This window comes from Polypterus senegalus, chromosome 3, assembly GCF_016835505.1.
Source record: "Polypterus senegalus isolate Bchr_013 chromosome 3, ASM1683550v1, whole genome shotgun sequence".
NCBI classification, from domain to species: Eukaryota; Metazoa; Chordata; class Cladistia; order Polypteriformes; family Polypteridae; genus Polypterus; species Polypterus senegalus.
This window is the reverse complement of record NC_053156.1, coordinates 18,148,524-18,169,520: the sequence shown is the minus strand read 5'-3', so window position 1 is coordinate 18,169,520 and position 20,997 is coordinate 18,148,524. Positions and strand designations below refer to the sequence as shown.

At 46.0% G+C, this 20,997-nt stretch overlaps 1 protein-coding gene across 1 annotated transcript in view; it reads left to right on the top strand.

The window, feature by feature from the left end:
* rarga (retinoic acid receptor gamma a) overlaps positions 1-20,997 on the top strand; it is a 176,414-nt gene that overhangs the window by 68,688 nt on the left and 86,729 nt on the right. The window lies entirely within an intron of this gene.

The window sequence follows — 20,997 nt, the reverse complement described above, 5'->3', positions numbered from 1 at the left end:
AGGGATGGCCTGTCATTGTATGTGCCCTGTTTGTTATGTCACACCCCGCCCCGCTGGTGTCAATCAAACAGTTCCTCTTATTCTGATTTCCCCAACGTCATGCAGACTGCTTGAAGCTCCTTCTGCAGGAACAGCCTCGTGATCTTCATTTCGATGTTCAAGACTGGTGTTGTGTGCCACTTCTCTCTGCCATGTTTATGTTGCACAGAATACAACAGCATCTCCTGGTGGCATTCCCTCTAACTACCCATTTAGTGTTCCAACAGTGCCCGGGACGTTTCTGCGCCGTTTCTCCTCAGAGTTCATTTGGCCCACCTAACCCCAATAGGGGAGTGTGGGGGTTGCGTCCTTTCCACCATCAGCACAAATTAAAGCGTAACTCGTTGCGGTTATGCAGATCTTATGCCGTTTCTTCTCCAATCAGATCCTCCTCTTGGTCCTCGTTTGTGGGCTCAGATGCAGTGGTGGGCGAGGTGTGTGCACTTTGTCACCACATCTTTATTACAAACGTGTTTTCCTACTTGAAGACCACTGGTGTCATCCTTCCCATAACTCCATTACACTTGATCATGGTGTAGTGGGGCGGCATGGGCTAAGCAGGCTGGTAAGGGTGCCATCTCAGTGAATCCCCCTTTTTAATTTCAACAAACAAAGACTCCGGCACCTCAATGTGCTTCATCTTATTAACAAGCAGCCCTTTCAGTCGGACCCCCTGGAAAGATATCACTCTGGCTTGGGGCCGCACGGACAGCCACCCACCGTCTAAACGTAAGACCCCATCTTGTGGGAGTGGTCTTCTCTTATCTGGGGCGGGGCTTCCATCATCTCGGGCTTCTCGAGGTCACAAGGGAGGGAGGAGTCAAATCTGTTAGAGGCAGACAGCGGCCCCCCTCTGGTACTGAGGTGGCATTACTTACTGTGGGCAAACCCATGCATGACAAGGCCTATTGTCCTTTGATATGACTTATAACCCCCCCTGCTGACGGCGGCCATTTTTAAATTTGATTCCATTTTATCTCACATTATGTTTGGGGGATATTTCTTTTATAAGATTCTCTATATAAGTGTAATTTCAACCCCACGGCGTCAATTCCACAGTTAAGTGAATTAAGACAACAGGGGGCTTGCCGGATGGTCCGGCGTTGTGCAGATTTGCTGCGCTCCTCTGGGTCCTCGTTTTGTGGATTCCCACTGTGACGTCGCCCCCTGGTGTTAGTTTCACAGTTAGCTCAAATTAAACAATGGAGACAACAGCCCAGTTCACCAGAGCCGTGCAGGTTTCTCCTGTCAGTTAAGAATCTCGACCCCTCACGTGAGACGTTTCTATGGCGCTTGGGGGGGGGGTCCGTGGTGACGGCATTTCACCTTTTATTCTGCTTTATGTTCTCGACGTACCTCATTGACGGTGGTCATTATTTTAATTAGACTTAATTTCATCTCACCTGGGGGGAGGAGCCTAACTTTTTTTGCCCAATCACATTCTAGGTATGCAGTCTGCTCAGAACGTAATGTCGCCCCCTGGTGTCAGTTAAGTCAAATCACAGAACCGACTTGTCCGAGTTCCCAGATTTTGTGTTGGCTTGGTGTCGCCTCTCAGGCCTCGTTTATTAGGCTACCGACTGAAATATCACCCCCCCCGGTGTCCATTGGGTTAAAGTGAACGAAGGGTCCCCGTGCCGAGTCCCCTGGCACTGTACAGATTGGGCGCAGTTTTCCCTGACCAAAATGGCTCCTCAGTCCTTGTTTTGTACATTCAGACGCTAACATCGCCCCCTGGTGTTAAGTAAAACCACAGGCGTCATCCGATTTCCCCAGCTTTGTGTGCAGTTCCTCCTAGATGGGGGTCTTCATTGTGTCTGCTACATTGCCCGCTGGTGTCATTTCCACAGATAGCGCAAGTGAGACAGCGGGCGTCACCTGATTACAGATTTTGTGTCATTTCTCAGTCTTCATCTTCCACATGCAGAGTGTAATGTCGCATACTTTCTGAAGTTTGGTGCAGATTGTGTGCAGTTTCTCCTACAGGAAGGACCCCTCAATCCGTATGGTGATGTCATCCCCTACACTGTACTCAGACGCAATATTTTTGTGGTGGCCCTTTGGGGTCCTACGGTGACTGCACATTTGACGTTTCCCTTTTTTACACCTCTTATATGCTTGATGTAACTCGCCAACGGCTGTCGTTTCTTAATTGCATTCTCACTTATTTTTTGGGCCCATCAAATTGTCCTCAAATGCCGCGGCTTGGAATGTAATGTCGCCCCGGGTATAACGCCTTGGTGTGCGTTGACATCAAATTAAGCAACAGGCACGTCTGAGGTCTCTTGGCATTGCGCTGACTTTGCCCAGGTTCTCCTTACCCAAATGCCTTCACCGTTCTCATTTTTTTATGCGCTCTGTCCGTAGTGTCGCCCCCTGGTGTCCGTTAATAAATCAAATTAAACAACAAGGTGGCCCGACTTCCCTGGCACTGTGCAGATTTTGCTCCGGTTCTCCCTACCCAAGTGCTTTCTCACTCTTTATATTTGATGTTCTCTACCCGCAGTGTCGCCCCCTGGTGTCCATTCAGTCAAATTAAACCACAGTTCCCTGGCATTGTGCGCATTTATTTGCAGGTTCTCATTACCTGAATGGCTTCTCGCTCCTCATATTTTATGTTGCCTGCATGTTGTGTCGCCCCCTGGTGTTCATTAAGTCTAATTAAACAACAAGGTGGCCCGAATTCTCTTGGCGTTGTGCTGATGTTGCTCAGGTTCTCCTTACCCAAATGCCTTCACCGTCCTCATTTTTTTATGCGCTCTGTCCGTAGTGTCGCCCCCTGGTGTCCGTTAATAAATCAAATTAAACAACAAGGTGGCCCGACTTCCCTGCAATTGTGCTGACTTTGCTCAGGTTCTCCCTGCCTGAATGCCTTCTTACTCCTCACTTTGTATGTTCTCTATCTGTAGTGTCGCCCCCTGGTGTCTGTTTAGTCAAACTAAACAACGAGGTGGCCCTGGCACTGTGCAGATTTTGCTCCGGTTCTCCCTACCCAAGTGCTTTCTCAATTCTCACTTTTTATGTGGTCTGTCTGTAGTGTCGCCCCCTGGTGTCCATTCAGTCAAATTAAACCACACTTCCCTGGCATTGTGCACATTTATTTGCAGGTTCTGATTACCTGAATGGCTTCTCGCTCCTCATATTTGATGTGCTCTGCCTGCAGTGTCGCCCCCTGGTGTCCGTTCAGTTAAATTAAACAAGAAGGTGTCTTGTGCGGATACTGCTCAGGTTCTCCCTGCCTGAATGGCTTCTCACTTCTTATATTTTATGTTCTCTATCCGTAGTGTCGCCCCCTGGTGTCTATTAAGTCAAATTAAACCACAGTAGTCTGGCATGGGGGAGATTTATTTGCAGGTTCTCATTACCTGAATGGCTTCTCGCTCCTCATATTTTATGTTGCCTGCATGTTGTGTCGCCCCCTGGTGTTCATTAAGTCTAATTAAACAACAAGGTGGCCCGAATTCTCTTGGCGTTGTGCTGACTTTGCTCAGCTTCTCCCCACCTGAATGGCTTCTTACTCCTCACTTTGTATGTGCGCTGTCTGTACTGTCGCCCCCTAGTGTCTGTAAATTCAAATTCAACAACAAGGTTGTCCGAGTTCTCTTGGCATTGTGCGGATTCATTTGTGGAATCTCCCTACCCAAGTGCCTTCTCGCTCCTCATATTTGATGTGCTCTGCCTGCAGTGTCGCCCCCTGGTGTCCGTTCAGTCAAATTAAACAAGAAGGTGTCTTGTGCGGATATTGCTCAGGTTCTCCCTGCCTGAATGGCTTCTCACTTCTTATATTTTATGTTCTCTATCCGTAGTGTCGCCCCTGGTGTCTATTAAGTCAAATTAAACCACAGTAGTCTGGCATGGGGGAGATTTATTTGCAGGTTCTCATTACCTGAATGGCTTCTCACTCCTCACATTTTATATTGTCTGCCTGTGGTGTCACCCCCTGGTGTCCATTCAGTCTAATTAAACAACAAGGTGGCCTGAGTTCCCTTGGCATTGTGCGGATTTATTTGCTCAGGTTCCCCCTACCCAAGTGCCTTCTCACTCCTCATATTTGATGTTCTCTATCCGTAGTGTCGCCCCCTGGTGTCTGCTAAGTCAAATTAAACAACAATTCCCTAATTTATTCCCTGCCGGAGTGACTTCTCAATTCTCATTTTTATAATGTGCTTTGCCTGTGGTGTCGCCCCCTGGTGTCCATTCAGTCTAATTAAACAACAAGGTGGCCTGAGTTCCCTGGCACTGTGCAGATGTTGCTCAGATTCCTCCTACCCAAGTGCCTTCTCACTCCTCATATTTGATGTTCTCTACCCGCAGTGTCGCCCCCTGGTGTCTGTTAAGTCAAATTAAACAACAGTTCCCTGGCATTGTGCAGATTTATTTATTTATTTTGTGCCCCGATGGTAACGTCATGCCCCCCTCCACCCCAAGTGTCGATTTCACAGTTAACCAGCAGACCCCTGGTGATGTGTAGATTCTGTGCCGTCCCCCTGACTCTCTGCAGAATCAGAATCTTCTGGATGTTTTGATGCCCGCCTGGTGGTATTTCTTTTAACACCCCAGTTAAGCTGTCTGTGTGTGTTGTGAAGTTTCTTCCCAATTTTCTCTAACAACCCCCATGCACACAGAGCCCCCACACACACACACATCTCCCCCCCACACACCACCTCTTGAGTCATAAACAGGAAGGCATAGATACCGTCAGTGCCCAGCAGTTAACTGCCTGTTTTATTGGTGGCTCCAGAGGCAAAGCACCAAAAGTGAAAGCCGTGGCTCTAAAATCCCCGTCTGCCAGCGTGGTACTCATTCCAGTAGTCGTTTTACGGTTCTGAGAAACGGGCGTCCTCAGTCTGACTCGAATCTTCTCATGTCTCGGGTTTCGGGTTTGCTTGATTGTGAGAACAATGAATTACTCATGAATCCAATCAGGGCTTCGATCAGAGTCGGGGGGCACCACCCAACCACGCCACGTGGGGCTGAGGGGATTCAAATCAGTGCCAAGGACATGTGTGTGACAGAGAACGGGTGCTCATGGCAAGAAGGTGGCAATGGTGGCACCAGTTATGGTACAGTGGGCTGAAGGTGAGGGGCAGAGCTGGCAGGACACAAAGGTGGCATCAATGGCAGGGCACATGAGTGCAGTGAAGGGGCAGGGGGGGGCACAGTGACAGTAGAATGAAGTGGGGGGTGGTAATGGCCAAAAAACATTGAAGTGGCAGTGAGGGCACAACACATATGGGGTCAGTGCAGTGAGGGTGCAGCAAAGATGGCAGTGCCATAATGAGATTAAAATTCTGGGGTCAGTGATGGTCCACATGCACACTTGAGAGTGCATGGGGGCAATGACTGCAGACCACAGGGCAGTTTCATCGAGGCAGGCCATGCTGAAGGGCAAAGGTGGCACAGTGCACACACAAACAGAAGATGTGAGGGAAATTATGGCAGAGCAAAGAAGTTGAGGTGCCAGGTGAAGGGATGAATGTAGAGAAGGCAGAGCAGAGCAAAGGGGTAATGGTGGCACAGACCATGGGGGCAGAATAGATCAGAACAGTACCTGTATTGCATTTGTGGTGGCAGAAGGCATTGAAAAAGCACCTGTGGTAGAACATACAGGTGTAGCAAGGGCAGGGCACATGGCTTGGCAGAGATGTTAGATCAGGTGGGTGGCATTGATGACGAGATGCACTGCAGACCAAAGAAATTAGAGGGGCATAATGGCACAGCACATGATGGAGCAGTGATGGCAGAACACATAAGTGAATTGAGTGGGCAGAGAACATGGCAGGGCACATGGCTGGGAAGTGATGGCAATACACGTAGGTGTAGTAAAGGGCACATGACAAGACCTGGATGTTAGAGTAGGTGGGTGGCAGTGGGGGGATCACACACTGGTCCGTCATGGCAATATAGATGCCATTTAAAGTGGCAGCGGAACAGATTAGAGGGCACAGCAAATCGTGGGACTGTGACGACAGAATGCACGGGGCAGTGATTGAAGAACACATAAAAGAAAAACTGAGGGCCGAGCAGGGATGGCAGAATGAATGAGGGCAGTAGTGGCACCACACAGTGGAACAGTATGGGCAGGGCACATGGCCAGGCTTGAATAACAGAAACAGGTGAAGGGTAGTGGGGGTGGGACACAAATGCGGTGGCAGAACCCACTGCTGCAATGAGGGTGGGGCATATGGCTCACCAGGGAGAGTGGGTTCCAGTGATGGTGGGATGCTTATGAGTCTGTGATGGCAGAATACAGGCAGGTTGAACACACAAGTGCCACGGTGGCAGATAAGACAGTGATGGCACACTTCTGACAGTAGTGATTGTAATGTGAGTATGGGCCAGTACTAGAAGAATATACGCAGGCTGAATACACTGTGGTGCCAAGGGGGCAGCAATGGCGAAGCACATGGTGGGACAAAAATAACCGTACACATAAATGTCTTGTGGGCAGGGCACATAACACTTGCGGTCTTATGATGGCAGAAAACATGTGGTGATGTCAGAATAGCTTTGATGTGACAACATTGGCATAGCCCAACAGGGCAGTGATGGAAGAATGTATTTAAGGGGCAGAGTTGGCAGAGATTGTGAGTGGCAGTACAAGGGGCATTTGAAAGCATTTGTGATGTGTGTTACTATCTTACACAGGAGCTTCTGTCACGCTGCCTCTTCTTGCCCGCTTCTGTTTGCTTAAACCATAACATGCCGTGGCAGGGAAGCACTCAACCTGCTGCCAATCTCACTGAGCGCTCGCTAATCCTTCTGGTATTTTTGGTGAAAAAGAAAAAAAAAAGCAGATAAGTGCCCCATACTGGAGTTTAACCCTTAAGACCCCTGAGCTTTAGTTGGTGGGGCTGTGCCATACTATGCTGGCAGGAGGGGGGACAGCAGGTGGGTGACTAAAGCTGCAAGCTCTCCCAGTGGCAGACTGGGATGAATGGGCTGGATTAGTGTGGAAAGCTCTTATCAGGTGATCCCTGTCATTATACCCCCCGCCCCCCCAACCCAGACCCCTTAAACAAACAGCTGGAAGCCCATTAGTGCCACTTACACCTCAGATAAGATCTTTTCACTGCTGGGGGCTGATGGGTGGCAGGCAGGCAGGCCCATCTTTCAGCTTCACTGGTGGGTTTTGTTACGGAGGCTTTCCTAAAGTGACACAGTTGCACCAATAATGGACTCGGCTTATCTGCTGTGATAATCTCTCAGTAGAAGTTAAGTGAGATGGCCTGGGGGGGGCACTCAATGTGGACACAGTGCCAGAAGAGTAAAGGCAGGAGAATTGTGAAAGTTCTGATCAGACCTCTGGAGCGTCCCAATGGCATGTCATATTGGCATCTGCACCTGGGCAACTGGTGCCACCTGGGAGTCTGGAAAGGATAAAAAAAAAAAAGTGCAAGAGAGAAAAAACAAACAAACCACATTCCTGGCTGTCTGCCGGGCCGGTGCTTCTTCTAACAACATCTCCTTCAAGCCGGCCTGCCCAACCAACCGCCCGCCAAATGTGTTTCTGTCAATGCCAGCCCTTTAAGAAAACACCACCCCCCTTCACTGCTGTTCCACCATTGTTCGGAGGTTCCAGTTTCACTGCAAACAGAAAACAACGCATTCCAAGGGCTTTGTTGTCAGCGCAGCTCAAACAGGTTTGATGTTGAGCTTCTGTGCCAAGAGACACCCAGTCAGCAGGTCAGGGGGGTGGGGAGAGTGCAAGAGGGGGGCAAAGAGGGGGGGGATGAGAAAGAGGTGTGGGATAAGGAGAAAAGGAGAGAGAGAGAGAGAGGGAAAGAGGAGGAGGAGAGAAATGAAAGAAAGGTACATGAGGGAAAGAGGGGAGGATAGATAGATAGAATGAAAGGCACTACAGTATATAATAGATAGAGATAGATAGATAGAATGAAAGAATGAAAGGCACTATATAATAGATAGATAGATAGATAGATAGATAGATAGAATGAAAGGCACTACAGTATATGATAGATAGAATGAAAGAATGAAAGGCACTATATAATAGATAGATAGATAGATAGATAGATAGATAGATAGAATTAAAGAATGAAAGGCACTATATGATAGATAGATAGAAGATAGATAGATAGAATGAAAGAATGAAAGGCACTATATAATATATATATATATATATATAGATAGATAGATAGATAGAAAGGCACTATATAACAGAAAGAAGACAATCACAGGGAGAAATAGGAGGGGAAAATCAGAGGAAAAGGAGTAAAAAGGATGAAAGAGAAAGAAAAAGAGAACACAGAAGTAAGGGTAAAGTGAGAAAAAAGAGATAAAGAAGCACAGAAATAGAAACAGCACAAGCAAAATGAAAGAGAACTGAGAGAATAATAGGGAAAGGTATGGGGAATAGAGAAGAAATGGGGAGAAAAATGAGTTAAACAAGCAGAAAAAATGAAAAGGAGACATGGAGAGAGAAAGAGGAGGAGAGAAATGAAAAAGGAGAGGAATAAAGGAAGGGAGGATACAGAAGAGCCATAAAGGAAAAAGAAGTGAAAGGAAGGGAAATGAGTGTAACATTGAGAAAAGGAGAGAAAGAGAAACAGAGAGTAAAAAAAATTAGAAAATTAGTGAGATAAGAGAGGAAAGAGGGAGAACAGGGGAATGCAGAAGCAAGGGCAAAAAGACAGAATGTATAAAAGAAGCCAAAGGAGGAAAACAATTGTAGCAATGAGAGAAAGAGTGGGGGAAATGAAAGGGAAACGAGGGATGGGTAGAAAAAAAAAACATTTTAAAGGGAGATACAAAAATGAGAAGAGAGGAAGGAGAGGGAGAGGAAATTGGGATTTAAATAGAAAAAGGAGGACAGAGGGCATTGAAAGAGAAACACAAAGGCAAAGGAGTAAAAATAAAGTAGAGTGAAAAAAGTGTAGAAAAACCTACCTGGAGAGGAGGAGAAAAAAGAAAGCAGCGAGAAAGAAGAAGACAAAACGACAGCAATGGGCAGCAAAAGATAAAATCAAAAAAGAAAAGCAGAGGAAAGGAAAAATGGAAAAAGGAGATGTGGTAGCAGAAAATGTCAATGAAGGAGTGATGCAGTCAAATGTAAACAGAAGAGAAATAGTAGGAAGAAAAAGGGAATGAGAAACAGTGGGGGAAAACAAAAGAGAAACATGAAAACAGTGAAAGAGAAAAAGAAGATGAGCAGGAGTGACGACAAAGCAGAAGAAGAATAAGCAGGAATATAATTGGACAGAGGAGAGAAAAAGAGGAAACAAAGGGAAATGAAGTGGAAATGGAACATTCATTAGAGAAAAATGAGAGGAAGAGATACAAGAGAAACAGCGGAGAGGAAAAGAAAACAGAAATCAGGGAGGGGAAAAATGGAGGACCAGAAAGTGTGTGAAGGAGAAGATCAGAGTAAGAGAAGAAGTGGAAAGGCAGAAAGGAAATAGAAAAAATGAAAAACACAAAGAAAGAAAAGGAAGAGGGAGAAAGGGGAATATGAGGAGAAAGAGAAGGAATGGAATGAGAAAACAGACAAACGAATCAATGGGGAGGAAAATCTAGAAGGAAAACACCGTGGAAGAAGTAAAAATAGAAAGAGATGTGGGGAGAGGACATTCAGAAGAAAAAGAAAAGAAACAGAAAATGAAAAAGAAAGAGAAGAAACATCAAAAAACAAATAAGCCAATCAGGGGGATATAGTAAATGATATGAAGATTAAGAAAAAGAAAATGAAAGAGTGAGAAAATAGGCAAGAAAAGGCAGGAGATGAACACAGAAAAGAAGAAATGAAGAAACAGAGGGAGGAATACAGTGGAGTCGATAGGACAAGAAGGAGAAACAGAGGGAGGACAACAGAGAGAAGAAAAAACAGTGTCATCAGATACAATTCAAACATGGAGGGAGACGGGGTGGGAAACGTAGAGGAGAGGAAAACAAATGTGGAAGGAGAAAAAAATGAAAGAGAAATGAAAAGAAAACCAGACTTAAAAAAGAGGATGATAAGAAAAGAAGAAACAGCTGAAAACAGCCTAACGTGATAGAAAAAAGAGAAGAAAAGCAGCAAAAACTGTAGAAGATGAAGAAGAAGCAAGAGGAGAACAAACAGAAGAAGGTACAAGTGGAGAACAGAAAAAAAAAAACAGAAACGTCATCAGGAAAAAAGAGAAGAAAAAAGAGAAAGTGAAGGAGTAAAGGGAGATGGCCTGAAACAGAAGGGGGTTACAGGCGAGGAGAAAGAGGAGGAGGAAGAGAAAGAAAGTAGAAAAAGAACAACAAAGGAAGAAGTACAGAAGAAAACAAGTTAGAGAAAGAGGAACAAAGAGGTTGAGTGCTAAAGGAAGAAGGGAACACGAAGAAAGGAAAGTGAGAAAATCTGAACTGAATGAGGAGCAAGAGAAGGAAGACGAGGAGACTTTCTCAAACACTGCTAGGTCTTCTTCTTCCTCTTCTTCTTCAACCTCTTCTTCTTCTTCTTCCTCCTCCGCTTCTTCTTCTTCCTCTTCCTTCTCCTCTTCTTCTTCTTCTTCCTCCTCTGCTTCTTCTTCTTCTTTCTTCTTCCTCCTCTGCTTCTTCTTCTTCTTTTGTAAAGTGGAAACCAAAACTGTGCCCAGCACTCCAGATGTGTTCTGAAGCTCAACTGCAACAATCCTTATCAATTTAAAGAGTCCAAGTGATGGCCAAATGGAAAAAATAAAGAAGAAGAGGATTAGTGAGGAGATGGAGAGTACCAGAGGGAGAAATATGGAAATACTATAAGAAAATAGGAGGAATGAAAAAGAAGAAAGAGAAGGAAAGAATTAAGGACACCAAGAAAAAAGAGAATGATCAAAAAAAATGAAGGAGGGGAGAATCGGGCAATGATTGAACATATAATATAAAAGCAGAAAGAAAAGGAGCAAGAGAAGGTGAAAGAAGGAATGAAAAAAAGAAGACAAAAAGAGGAAAGGAGGACAGGAAAACAGCAGAGACTGTAAAGGAGAAAAAAACCCAAAAAGTGACGCGCTGGAGGACTGAGAGAAGAGAGAAGAACAGCAGAGCAGGTGACGGAGGAGAGCAGCGGTGTCTAGAGAGGAGTGAAAGGGGAGTGGAAAGGAGAAGGGAGGATGAGGAGGAGGAGCTTGAGCCGAGGCGCTGCGGTCAGAGGGAACGTGGTGGGAGGAGGGCGGAGACTCGGCCAGAGGGCTAACAAGTGACACACAGCGCCCCCTATCCTCTAATATCCGATCTCTTGGGGTTCCTTGAGGACATCTTTAACCCTTCAGGTTCGGCTCAGACCCCAACCACAACGCCACACCCAGCAGAGCCCCAAAGCTCACTCTCACCTCGTCTCGTAAGCCCACCGCTCAAGAGTCTTTGGTCTAGCACTATATTTGTGCCGAGCCTCTTTTGCTGGGGGCCGCACTGATTTAATCACAACACCTGTGGTTTTCCTGGCTTAGGCGCTGCTGCTGCTGCAAACCTGGTTGTCTTTAACCCCATCCTGTACAAATCAGGCTCAGGCTCAGAGCTCTCGCTAGCCATTTTGGGCCTGTAAGAATCAGAAGTAAACTTTGTGTGAGCCAGAGGACTTCAATTCCCAGCAGTCAGTGGGAGTACTTGGGGGATGATGGGAGAAGGATTGGAGTTGATCACTGCTGGTGCCTGTATGGAATAAAGGAGGTGAGGCAGAGCAGGGCAGAGCTGCAGTAGAATTGTGTGGCTCGTCTGGAGAAGTGGCCATCCAGTACGAAATGGCACGGCTTTTGTTTGCATCTTATGTCACATTTAAGGTGACACAGTGGTAGCGCTGCTGCCTCACAGTAAGGAGAGCAGGATTTGCGTCCCGGGTCCTTCCCATGTGGAGTCTACATGTTCTCTGATTTTTGCTTGGGTTTAGTGGTTAGATGTGTTTGGTGCCCTGTCCAAGGTTTGTTCTTGCCTCGTGCCCTATGCTAGCTGGGATAGCCCACTTCTTGCAACCTTGGTCTGGATTAAACAGGTTAGAAAATGACATCACACACACACACACACACACACACACACAACACACATGCACATGATTTGATTAGTGGATGCTTTCATCCAAAGAAACTTACAAAAGAAGTTAACATAGGGGTTACAAGACCAGGGGACAAAATGGACCATCACAAGTGAAAAGCAAAATGCCAGCTTGTTACAATTCCCCAGTTACAGCTAATATCAGTGTGGTTGGAAATTCACCAACTAAGGGGGTCTTCAAACGCTTCCTAAACACATGGAGGGATTTCCCTAATTTCAACTGGAGGCAGGCAGCTCAGCTCACCAAATAGGGGGTAACACATGAAAAGAGTCTGGGTTGAGATCTGATGCCACCCATCACCAGGTGCCATTCACTATAGCAGACCTGAGTGATAGAGAAGGAGCAGAGGACCTCACACGTGTCTCCCTATGCCCATTGACCACACTTGTAGGCATTCGTCAAGGATCTGAACTTCATGTCTGGCACTACAGGAACCCAATGTAGTGATCTGAAGTGAGGGAGTGAGATGTGCCCACCTCGGCTGGTCCATTTTAAATCACCTGTACTGACTTGGCAAATAATGGAGAGTTGCTTTGTTCCAGACGTGACCAAACCAAAACCTGGACCAGGAGTTGTGCTGCTGCTTTGCAGTAAAGAGACCCGGGTTCGCTTTCTGGGTCCTCCCTTCGTGGAGTTTGCATGTTCTCCCCGTGTCTGCGTGGGTTTCCTCCCACAGTCCAAAGACATGCCAGTTAGGTGCATTGGCGATCCTAAATTGTTCCTAGTGTGTGCTTGGTATGTGTGTTTGCCCTGCGGTGGGGTGGCGCCATGCCCGGGCTTTGTTCCTGCCTTGCACCCTGTGTTTGCTGGGATTGGCTCCAGCAGACCCCCGTGACCCTGTGTTAGGATATAGCGGGTTGTAAAATGACTGACTGACTGAAAGTGTTAATAATGTAGAGCCTAAAAAAATATCCCTGGAAACACAAAAAGTGCCATTTATCCACTTCGACTTCGGAGAATTGTAAAATCTCTGGGCAAACTGTGGAAAAACGAGTTTCGATTTGGAAAAGAAAAAACAAAAAACAGAAGGTGGGGGAATATTTCTGGAGTGAAAACGGAAGCCATCAATGGGGTAACGTGTCGCGGGACACCAGCCACCACTACAAGGTAGCCATTGTGCCATCGCAGTTATTTACTTTCCAACTCGGCTCTCCGCGCGTTTCATGGATGGCTCTGCCCATCACTCCTTCCCTAATTCTTCTTGGTTCTTCTTCTTCTTCTTCTTTTTTTCCTCCTGGTCTGGTTTTTCTTTTTCCATCTCTTAATCCTCTTGTTATTCCTCCTCTGTTCTCAAATTCTTCTGTTTGACACTTTTCTTTGCACCCAGCATCCATACGGTTTTCCTTTCCTTTTCATCCCATAATCCATTTCTCTTTCTCTTCTTTACATTATTTTCATGCATTTTCTACTCACGCCAACATCTCATTCTCTTCCCACTATTTGCTCATCATCAACTCCTTTTTCCATGAACTCTGTCCGTCATTTTTTTCCTATATAAGCCCAAGAAAACTTTTCACAAGGAATGGCTGCTCGGCCTGAGGCGGCACCTCACTTTAAGTTCTCCTTCCCATCTCACCCTTGGCTTCTTGGCTTTGCCTCCCATTTGGTCCATGCCTTATTTTTCCAATGCATATTTTTGTCATTTTTCTACTTCAACCTGCTTTTTTCCAGGTCTCAACATTGGAATAAAAATTAGACGTAACTAACGGATTCCTTGGTCTTCAAGGATCATTCCGAAAAACTGAGGAAGCCACTTTATTTTCCCTATTCTTTTCACTCAACATCCCATTTTTTTCTGCCTGGATCTTTCCATCTTTTCCGGTGCCAGTTACTCCTGTACTTTTTGTTCCTGACATCCCACTTTTCCATTTTTCCCTGTCCCTTTTGGACCCATATCTATCCTATTCCTACTGTCTTTACTGGTTCACTTTTCCATCTTTGTTTTCCGTACCCTTTTCCTTAACATCCCATGTTTTCAGACTGGCACCATCCACAACCTTCTTCATGCCAGTTACTTTTAGTACTTTTTTTCAAACCATCTCTGTCTGTGCCAATTCTCCAGTCTCTCTCAGGAGATTCCACTGTTCCCTCTGTTCCAAGTCCCTTTCAGGTCTTTACCTTTCCCAATCCTACTTTCTCTATCAGCATCTCTCCTCTTTCTCCATACCATGTTTCCATACCCGTTTCCTCTTGAAAATCCCATTTTTTCAGCCTGAACTTTCCCAAATCTGTATGCACCAGTTCCTCTGAGAGTTTATTTTCTCATCTTATCTTCCCAAGTCCATTTTCCAATCCCTCGAATATCCCACCATTCCTTTTTTTACCAGTCACTTTCTGATTCCTTATCTTTTCTTTCCTAGTTTTATATTCTTTACCAGTACCATTTCTCTCTTTCCATTCAAACTTTTTCAAATTCTCATTTTTCAGACTGGTCCATTCTAACTTTTTTTCACATTGCTTATCCCAACACTTTTTCTATTTTCCCTGTTCCAAGCCCTTTTTCCAACCCCCCTGAGATCCCACCATTTCTTTTTCCCAGTCCCTTTCAGATCTCCTTACATTTTCCAGTCCTTCATTTTCTACCAGTTTCTCTTCCCACTGTTTTTTCCATATGCTTTTCCCTCAAAATCTCCTTTTCCAGCCTTGCTCATTCCATGTTACACTTCTGTATAAATTACTCTAATACGTTTTTCGGTTTCATTTCTTAGCCCCTTTACCGGTCGCTCTGAGAGCCCACCATTCCATTTTTCAAGTCCAATTCTCATCCTTTGCTTTCCTGGTCCTGCCTCCTCTACCAGTTCATCTTTCTCCTCCACTTCCTTACCCTTTCCTCACAAAATCCCATTTTTCAGTCTGCTTCATTCCATCCTTTTTTCTATTTCAGTCACTCCTACTACTTATTCTTATAATCTTACCTGTCCAAGCCCATTTTCTAGTTTCTCTAAAAAAACTTCCCATTTTTTCCCCAGTTCTTTTGGTTCCTCACCTCATCGTTCCCAGCCCTACATTCATACCATGATTTTCATAGCCTTTTCTGTACCATTACAAGTTCTTTCAGCCTGGCTCATTCTACATTTTTCCAGAACCACCTTACTCCAGTATTTTTTTTTTCTAATTTTCCCATTCCAAATCAATTTTCCAGTCCTTTTTTTCCCAGATTTTTTTTTAAGATCCTTACCTTTTCCAGTCCAACTTTCACTACCAGTTCCTAGTCCATGTGCTTTGCCCCCCAACATCCCATTTTTTTCATCCTGGCTAATTCCAATTTTTTCTCATTCTAACTTACTCCACACTTTTTTCAATTTCTTTATTTCAGAGCCCCCTTTCCAGTGCTGCTGGGGTCTCACCATTACTTTTTTCCAGTCCTTTTCAGATACTTGCCTTTTCCAGTCCAGCTTTCACTACCAGTTCCTAGTCACACTGGGTTTTCTATGTGCTTTTCCCCTAATATCCCATTTTTTTTCCATCCTAATTTTCTTTATTTCTGAACCCCTTTTCCAGTGCCACTGAGTTCCCACCATTACTTTCAGATCCTCACTTTTCCCAGTCCTACTTTCTCTACCAATTTCTCTTCCCGCTCTGTTTTTCAAAATCTGTTTCCTCGCAATCCTAATTTTTCAGGCTGGCTCTTATTAACTTTTCCCATCCTCATTACACCTAGCAGGGCCGTCTTAACAGCAAAGTAGTGCACTGGGGACCCTGTTTTGATAGCAAAACAGAAACATACACAGGCATCAGAAACATCGTGGGCTCCAATGTCCCTGGGGGCCCCCCTGGCTGGTGCCCATTGTGCCCATAAGTTAAGACAGCCCTGACACCTATTCCTTTTTTTTTTTGCCTAATCTTACCTTTCCAGGTCGATTTCCCAGTCCCTCTAAATCTCTCAGATTCCTTCCTCCCAGTCCTTCTGCCCATTCCACCTTCCTCATTCTTTTCCTGATGATTACACTTTGCTTTTTTTCACCATTTATTTCAGTTTCAGGCCCATTTCTAGGCACCAGCCTAAGGGTGCCATGCCCTGAGGGGGCACTGTTACTCCCCCCTATGAGTTCCCCCACCCCACCCATTCCTAAGGCCTCTCCCTCCCTGCTTGTCTAGTTCAGATGCAATTGTTAGTGTCACAAATGTGCCCATCTCCAAGGGGGATCACCCCCTTATCATTTGTCGATTTTAGTTACAGATCTGATCACGTGACTTTTCAACCTTCAACCTTCTCTCTCTGATTTTGCCGGCATCCCTGTGCCTCTGCTTTGCCCTTGGTGACATACTTTGGTGGCCCGCCTCCCTTGGCATTCTTTCACCCGCACTTGACAGCAGGAAGGGGTTACGAGATTACGAGAGTGATGAGTCAGAGTGGCAGAGAGAAGCGATCATCTGAAGACGATGGAGCAAGATGGAAGTCAGCCAGGGGCACACGTGCCGACCTGAGTTAGAGGAATGGCGGGAGGCGGGCAGGATGACGAGTGAGGTGCGACTGGGCGGGGCACCTGCAGACTTCATCATCGACTAAGAGGGCTCCAAACTGTTGGGTAGCCTTGTCCTGATTTGTGGGTGCTTTGTGGTATGTTTCTGGTTTGACCAGTTGATAAGCACATGCCCATTTTAATGCGGGCATACTGACTGGTCATATATGAAAGAGCAGCAGCAGGATGTGGGGGTAGAGAGGGGGCGGCATCACAAAGCTGGTAGCTCTATGGCAGAGTAAAAGGAAGTCACTTGAATGAGATCATGAGTTCCTGCCGCTGCCCACGTTGCGCCACAGAGCGTCAGCAAGCTCAGGTTGTTGTCACCGTCACAGCGCCAACTGGCACTTCCTGCTTTGTGCTCACTCCAAGTGCTCAGCACCACATGGCTGACAATTCTCGACAGAGTCTCTTTCATCATCCGAGCAAATGTGCAGAATTGCTGATGCCCACTGTCTCCAGGTGGCACAGGCTGGTAAGATTTCAGGTGGGCATTATAAGTAAAAATACGGCAAGATGAAGGGCTAAGGCAGAGAGGGCACCTGCTAAATTAAAACGCACATAGATAAACATGAGCATTGGCGTCATTTAGTTAGTCATCATTCACCACAAGAAGTGCCCCCTTATCTTCAGTTTACCAGCTTTCATTTGTGTCACCCAGTCATGCCACCTGCACTCATGCAGAATGGCACTTGCCTCTAGGACACACCTTTTGCACCCATGGTGTGACCATGTGGCCTAATGAAAATGCCACTAATTGTTTTCATCATGCCATCCCATTTTGCTACTTTAGAGGGTAACGGTGCCAACGTCAGCCCATCATGCCACTACACTAGGAGAAAATACTATTGCCAGCCACGTGTTTCTTGACAATGTGATCATGCCATCTAAACTTAGATGAAAATGCCACCCCATCCACTCTTTTGTTGTGTCACCCCATATTTTTAAAATAGACGACCAACTGCTCACCTTTCTTCCCACCATAATGCCACCCAGGCTCATCTTCCACTCTTGTGCTCCTCCTCATTATGCTGCCAGTGACTCCTCTTGTTCTTCAGGCCACAAAATAATGCCAATGTCTCCTTGGTCTATTCATGCCCCCTAGAGTGCCATCATCATGCCATTTTGCTATCTGTCTCCAAACAGGTGCTCAAGTGATTGATAATTTAAGATCTCAGTGTCAGCCAGCCTGTCCAGACTGGGGTAGACAGGTGGACATGGGACACGGGCACCCAGCCAGTAAATGGAAAATAAATGAAAGGAACTTCACACTCACAATGGCCTAACGCTATTGAAGAGAACCATGAAAGGCGCTACGTAGAATCAAAAGGGTTGCTATGTGGAAGCAGGGTGCTTTTAGTTTGAATGGCACCCCAGTTACAATGGTACTGATCTCTAAATGCTTAGGAGTACCCACATTGCTATCCGAGTCTCCATGCTCCCTAAAATGGCCCTAGGATGCCCACCCTCTGTCCTCCCAATAATGCCACTCATTTCTGTGCACTCCCATAATGTTGCCAGTGTCCTAGTGCCCCCTAATATGTCATCATTCTCTGTATGCATTCACAACAATGCCACCCATATCTGAATATGCCCACAGTTCCACCTTTGTCTTCAAACCCAAAATAATCCCACCTACAAATCACTTCCACCCTATGGACCTGCCACAATGCAGTTTATCCCTATACAGAACAATGCCATCCATGTCTTTGTATCCATCCATTGCCAACTGTACTCTCCATAGTGCCACCTGTCTCTCTAGCCCAGTGATATCACATATATCTGGAAGACCCCCACAATTTCATCTGTGTATTAACGAAACCCTGGTTTCAATATGCCCCCCAATAATACCATATGTGTATGTGTGCCCTCACAGTGCCAAGGGTCAGTATAAGCATCCATCAATGCTACTCAATGTCTAAATATACCCACAGTGCCACCTGTGTTTCCAGGTCTTCAAAAACAATGCCACTTGCAAATCCATATTCGTCACCATCATGTCAGTCATCACTGTACCAGTGGAAAGGATGTGCCCTGTGTGTCCATCCATGGTGCCACCATGTTCCCCCTACACAATGATGGCACATATTTCTGCTTGCCCTTCACAATTCCACTTGTGCATTGATTTTAACGTGCCCTGTAAGAATACTCTTTGTGTCTCTGTGCCAACTCAATGTCACTAGTCAGTTTGTGCCTCCAACAGTGCCAACCCAAGTCTTGGCAGGCACCATAATGTAACCTGTACATCTTCAAAGTCAAACTCCTGTCTATTTGTCCCCATGGTGACACCTTGTATCTCTGTGCCATCCACAATGCCCACAGTCTCTGTATACCCAATGATGTCACATACTGTATCTCATGGTGACCTCAAAGTGCTACCTGAGCACTTTTGCTCAACAATATCTTGAACTAATGTGCCACCTAACAATATCATTTGTCACTACATGCCCTCAAAATGTCACCTGAGCCTCTGCACTAACCATAATGTAAATGATCCTTGTATGCCTTCACAACAATTCCATTCATGTCTACATGTCTCAACAATGCCACCTTGTGTCCCCATTCCTGCCATATTACTTTCAGTTTCTATTTGTCCCTGAGTGTACACAATATCTGTGTGCCCATGATGTCCCTTGAGTTTTTTTATGCCACTGGTCTCTACACAGCAATGTTATGTCTGCATGCCTCCAGAATGCCACCTTGTTTGTATTTGCTCTCCAAATCCCTATCAGTCTCTATGTGCCTCCAACCATGTGTCTTTTTGCCCACAATGTCACTATACCCTTCACAATGCCACCTAGATCTCTATAAACCCCAAAGTGCCAGTATTCTCTCTATGCCTTCACAGCAGTGGTACTTCTGTCTGCATGTTTCCACAATGCCATGGTGGACCTCTATGGTAGTTACATTAGTACCAGTTTCTCTATGCCCTTACCATTACCACTAGTCCATGTGCCCACAATGTCACCTGACTGCTAATACCCTTCACAGTGCCACTCAAGTGTTTATACCCTTCACAGAGCCATCTGAGTATTAATACTCTTGAAAGTGCCACGCTAGCCTTTATACCTCCCATAAGGCCACTAGTCCCCATATACCTTGCCAACAATGGCACTCATGTCTGCGTGCCTTCAAAATGACACTTTGTGTTTTTGAACACTTTATATCATTACCAGTCTCTATGTGCCCCCAACAATATTGCATGTATGTGAGCTTACAGTGCCACGTGAGCCTGTGTACCCTTCACAATGCCACCTGAGTCTTTATACCTTTTTCAATGCCATCAGTCTGTTTATACCTTGACAACAATGGCACTCATGTCTTTGCAATGCCACTTGAATCTCTATTCTGTTCCTACTGTCACCTGAATGTTTATACCATTCACCATGCCACCTGAGTCTCTATACTGTTCACACTGGCACCTAAGTCTCTATTCCCTTTACAATCTCACATGAGCCTCTATACCCTCCATATGCCACCTGAGTATTTATACCTCCCACAATGCCACCAGCCTCTATATACCTTGCCCACAATGGCATTCATGTCTGTGGGTCTTTGCAATGCCACTTGAGTCTCTATTCTGTTCCTACTGCCACCTGAGTGTCTCTACCATTCGCGATGCCACCTGAGTCTCTGTACTGTTCACATTGGCACCTAACTCTCTATACCCTTTACAGTCTCACATGAGCCTCTATACCATTCACAATGCCACATGTGCCTCTATACTCTCCACGGTGCCACCAGTCTCCATACACATGCCACTAATGCCTGCTAGTCTCCACAATGCCATCTGGTGTTTCTGTGCCCTTTCAAACTCAGTCCTGATGTTGCCCCAACAAATACCCAATGTCTATGTGCCCACAATGCCAGCTGTGTCTGTTTACCCATGGTGATTTCTTTTCGGCCTAGCGGGTATCTGACTGTTGCTGACTGATGCCAGCGCAGTGTTGGCAGCTTCAGTTTCAGGAGTTGGATGGCTGGAGGGTTCTGGGAGGTTTAAAAACTCCGAACAGAGTGAGTGAGCAGCCAGACGGGGGCCCTCCCTTTTCCTGCCGATGCTGTAACCCCCACTCTCCCGCCACCGACCCCCCCCTTTCTATTTTCTTTGGCCTTAATTGTCTCAAGGTGTGGAGACGCGAGCGAACGAGAGAGAGAGAGCGAGACCCCGGCATGAAATAATATCAGTGGGCTCAGCGTTACAGCCGAGATGCAAGTGGGTCCAGTTCAGAGGAAGGTTAGGCGGCCCTGGGGGGCTTTCGAAAAGAGTTCAGCCCTCCTGCTCGAGGCGCGCGGGGTGTGTGTGTGGGGGGGGTCAATGGAGTATTATATATCTTGGAATGAGCAACTGGCTTCAATTTTAACACTGCATGGGGGTTGTGGCGGATCCAAAGGGAAAGTTGGGGTATTCAGTCCTGAGGAGCCCCCGTCTCATAAAACTAATTTTGGAGTGTGGATTTGGATGGGGGGGTTGGCACTGGGATAATAGGC